The 4,809-nt window shown below is 33.4% G+C and overlaps 2 pseudogenes; one reads left to right on the top strand and one right to left on the bottom strand.

The window, feature by feature from the left end:
• The first annotated feature begins 809 nt into the window (after positions 1-809).
• LOC124960582 (ubiquitin carboxyl-terminal hydrolase isozyme L3-like) lies at positions 810-1,502 on the top strand (annotated as a pseudogene).
• Positions 1,503-1,711: 209 nt separating this feature from the next.
• On the bottom strand, positions 1,712-2,007 carry LOC124958240 (transmembrane protein 14A-like; annotated as a pseudogene).
• Positions 2,008-4,809: the final 2,802 nt, after the last annotated feature.

Here is a 4,809-nt window from a genome sequence, read left to right as displayed (position 1 = left end):
GTGGAGATTCCTCAGAAAGCTTGGAATGGACCCACCATTTGACCCAGCCTATCCCATTCCTTGGGGTATAGCCAATGGACTTAAAATCAGCATACTACAGAGATACAGCCACATCAATGTTCATAGCTGCTCAATTCACAATAGCCAGATTGTGGAACCAACCTAGATGTCCTTCAATTGATGAATGGATAAAGAAACTGTGGTATATATATATATATATATATATACAATGGAGTATTACTCAGCCATAAAGAATGATAAAATTATGGCATTTGCAGGCAAATGGATGAAATTGGAGAATATCATGCTAAGTGAGATAAGTCAATCCCAAAAAACCAAAGGACGAATGATCTTGCTGATAAGCGGAGGATGACACATAATGGGGGGTGTGAGGGTTAGTGTTATGGTTAGGGTTAGGGTTAGTGTTAGGGAGTGGGGCAAGAATGGAGGAAGAAAGGACTGTAGAGAGGGAAAAGAGGGGTGGGAGGGGTGTGGGGGGAGGGAAAAAATAACAGAATGAATCAAACAGCATTACCCTTTGTAAATTTATGATTGCACAAATGAAACAACATGTATCCCATTTGTTTACAAAAATAAATAAATAAATAAATAAATAAATAAATAAAAAGAAACAGTTGAAGTTTTTGCTGTTAAATAAAAAACTACCCCAAATTATTGTTCATATTAGAGAAGACTGTTATTTTTTTTCTAATATAAAATAAGAGACTTGACATTCCATATTGAAATTTATCTTTTAAGTACAAAGAATATACTTATAGAGAGCAGGAGAGGGGCCGAGCACAGCGGACATGGAGGGTCACTGCTGGCTACCACTGGAGGCCAATCCTGAGGTCACCAACCAGTTTCTCAAACAGTTTTGGTCTACATCCTAACTGGCAATTTGCTGATGTATACGGAATGGATCCTGAACTCTTTAGCATGGTAGCAAGACCAGTCTGTGCAGTGTTACTTCTCTTTCCTTTTACAGAAAAGTATGAAGTATTCAGAACAGAAGAGGAGGAAAAAATAAAATCTCAGGGTCAGGATGTTACATCATCAGTATATTTCATGAAGCCAACCATCAGCAATGCCTGTGGAACAACTGGACTGATCCATACTATTGCGAACAATAAAGGCAAGATGCACTTTGAATCTGGATCAACCTTGAAAAATTCTTGGAAGAGTCAGTATCGGTGAGACCTGAAGAACTAGACAGATATCCTGAGAACTATGATGCTATTCGAGTTACTCATCATACCAGTGCCCATGAAGGTCAGACTGAGGCGCCAAGTATAGATGAAAAAGTAGATCTTCAGTTTATTGCATTAGTTCATGTAGATGGGTATCTCTATGAATTAGATGGATGGAAATCATTTCCAATTAACCATGGGAAAACTAGTGATGAAACTTTATTAGAGGATGCCATAGAAGTTTGCAAGAAGTTTATGGAACATGACCCTGATGAATTAAGATTTAATGCAATTGCTGTTTCTGCAGCATAGCTTGTTGATGGTGAAAATGCCAAATATTGTATTATTTGCAACAAAAGTTAAACTTCTGCTGCCATACACCATCTCAGAAATTTTGAGAATTTCATTAACTTGACTGATTAAACTTTATGCAAATTAAAATTTTTTAAAAAGAATATACTTATATACACTGCCTGTTATAGTAGAATGACAGGAAATTAGTTTTCAGCTCTTCTGGAAGGTCACAGCAACAGTAAGGCAAGTCTCAGGATAATCCTGAGGCTTAAACCTGCAAACAGCTCTGCAGGTATATTTTGTTACAAAACTTAAATCTCACACCCACTATTGTGGCCCAGAGGGAAGCTGGAAACCATAATTTAACACCTCATTTGGTGATGGAGACAAGGTAAGCTCCATAGCCTGGCAAAAATTTAATAAAAGGACCAACAATCAGAGATGGAACACCACCTTTCTGCTTATATCCTAAAATCCTCCCAAATGTCACAAGGACTGGATAATCAAAACCAACCAGGTCCATTGATGAATTCGCAATTCTGGTGTAGAATTTCTTATGTTGGAATCCTCTTCTCAGCCAGTCAAGCTCCTGAGAACAAACCCAGGTTCACTTCTTTGTCCCTATAGCATGAAGCACACTGCCTATGCAAGGTAGGCACTGGAGTGTGGAAACGTTGTCCTTCTACACTACTTTTAATGTGCCCAGAACACATAAAGTTGATCAGATTCTAGACCTGTATCAATGAACATAAAAGGATTAAATTCACATAAAGTTTGTATGTCGACAGTGATTTAGACTGAAATAAATAACAAAATGTAGGAAAAACTCCTAAATTTCTGGAAATTAAGTAACACACATGTAAATAGCAAATGAAAAAAAGACATCAAAATAAATGATAAAAAACTTTTAGTCAAAAGAAAAGTAAAATCTATCAATATTTGTAGTATGTCACAGGATTTGCTTCTTCTTGAAGATAATATTCCATTTTATGTATATACCACTTTTTGAAGAACCTGTTTATACATTGATAAACATTGACTTCCCCCTGTTAGCTAATGTGAATTTTGCTGCAAAGAACATGCAGGGTGAATATATCTTTGGAGTCCAAGTTTTACTTACTTTAGACACATATTCAGAAGTGAGATTGCTGAATTGTACAGTGATTCTATCTTACCCTTTTGGGAACTTGTGGGGTAGGAGAAGTTCCATATTGGTTTTCAAAGTGCTACACCATTTTACATTTTCAACAGTCATTCACTAGGGTCCAGTTTCTCCACTTTGTCAATTCACATTATTTTCTGGGGTTTGTTTCTTTTCATATTTCCCTTTCTAATGGTTATAAGGTTTCTGGTTTCATTTTCCCTAATGATTAGCAATGCTAATCATCTTTTTATTCTTCTTGGCTATTTGTATTTATTCTTTGCAGAAATATCTATTGTAGTCATTTCCCCATTTTTAATCAAATTATTTAATGTGGCGGATATTGAGTTGTAGGAGTCTATGTATTCAAGATATCAACACATTATCAAATAGATGTTTCACAAGTACTTTTCAATATTTCACAAGCAACTTTTTCACACAGTTGATTTTTAATTTTTATAGAAGTCTTTATATTTAATGTAATCACACTTTTCCATTTTTTCCCTTTTTTGGGTTTTTTTGCTATCACACCTAAGATATCTTCACAAACTCCAACATAATGAAGTTTTCCCCTCATTTTTTTCCCAGGGGATTTATACTTTCAGGTCACATTTTGTAATCTAACAGATTTTGAGTAAATTCTCATATATATAAGATAATTTGTTGCACTTCATTCTTCTATATGTGGATATCCAGTTTTCCTGATATAATTTGTACAAGAAACTATTACTTTACCATTGTGCAACCTTTGCCCTCTTGTCAAAGACTAGTTAGTTGACTTTATTTATGGAGTTTTATTTCTGGACTTCTTTTATGTTTCATGCTCCATATGTCTGCCATCTTTGAAGTAACTATTTTAATTATCATGTTATATTATAGTTTGAAGTCAGGGAGTGTGAAACCTCTTTGTTTCTTCTTTCTCAAGATTATTTTGGCTATTTGGGGGTCCTTGAAATTTCATATAAATTTTATGATTTTTTTATTTTTAAAGAAAAGATCCATGGAAATTTTGATAGGGATTGCATTGAAACTGTGGATCACTGTGGATACTATGGATATTTTAACAATAATAATTTTTTCCACTCTATAAAATGACAAACCTTGTCATTTACTTGTAGTTTCTTTAATTTCTTTCAGCAATGTCTTGTAGTTTGTGTTATAAATTCTAATCTCTTGGTAATATTTAGTCCTATTTTATTCTTTCTAATGCTATTCCAAATGGGAATATTTTCTCAAATTTTTGTGGATTGTTCATTGTGAATCCATAGGAAAAAAAATGAATATTTGTGTTGATTTGGTATTCAACTATTCTGAATTTATTTAGTTTTCATAATTCTTTTAAAAATAATTTTTGTATCTTCTTCATGTGATGTCATGTAGTAAAAGATGAAGTCATGTGTGAACGTAGATAGCCTTACTTTCCTCCAATTTGGATGTCTCTTTTCTTTCTCTCACATAATTGTTTTGGCTAGAATTTCCAGTAGTTTGTTGAATAGAAATCACAAGAGGAGTTGTTTGTGACTTTTTCCAGATCTTAAAGAAAAAGCTTTTAGTTTTTCACCAATGACTATAATATTGAAAAAAATTCATCTATCATTATTTTGAGTGTTTTTATTGTGAAAACATGTTAAATTTTTTCAAATTATTTTTCTGCATCAATTGAGATGATCATTTTGTTTTTGTTTTTCATCCTACTACTGTGGTGTATTACATTTGTCAATTATTATGTGTTGAACCATCCTTGTATTCCAGGACTAAATCCTACTTGGTCCGTGTTAGTGCATTGATGAATTCTGTTTGGCTATTTTAAAGTAAAAATGTCTTAGATTCAGTTGTATGCAAAACACTACCCCTTTACATTGCCCTTCCCCACATTGTGTTATCAATATAACAAATTATACAAATTTATATTTTGATAGTTTTTTATGCTTTTTTTATATTGTATAGCAGAAATAAAAGCGATTTATGCATCATTACAGTATTTCAGGATTCTGTATTTGCACATAAGTTTATCTTTACAAGAAAGTTTTAGGGGCTGGGGAGATAGCTCAGTTGGTAAAGTGCTTGCCTTACAAGCACAGGGCCCTGGGTTGGATCCCCAGTACCACAAAAAAAAAAAAAAAAAAAAAAAAAAAAAAAGAAAGTTTTATAGTTTCTTGTATTTTCTGTCTATTTTCACTTCAA

Source organism: Sciurus carolinensis, chromosome 11, assembly GCF_902686445.1.
Source record: "Sciurus carolinensis chromosome 11, mSciCar1.2, whole genome shotgun sequence".
Taxonomy (NCBI): domain Eukaryota; kingdom Metazoa; phylum Chordata; class Mammalia; order Rodentia; family Sciuridae; genus Sciurus; species Sciurus carolinensis.
Note: the sequence above shows the minus strand (reverse complement) of the source record. Positions and strands in the feature narration are given on the sequence as shown.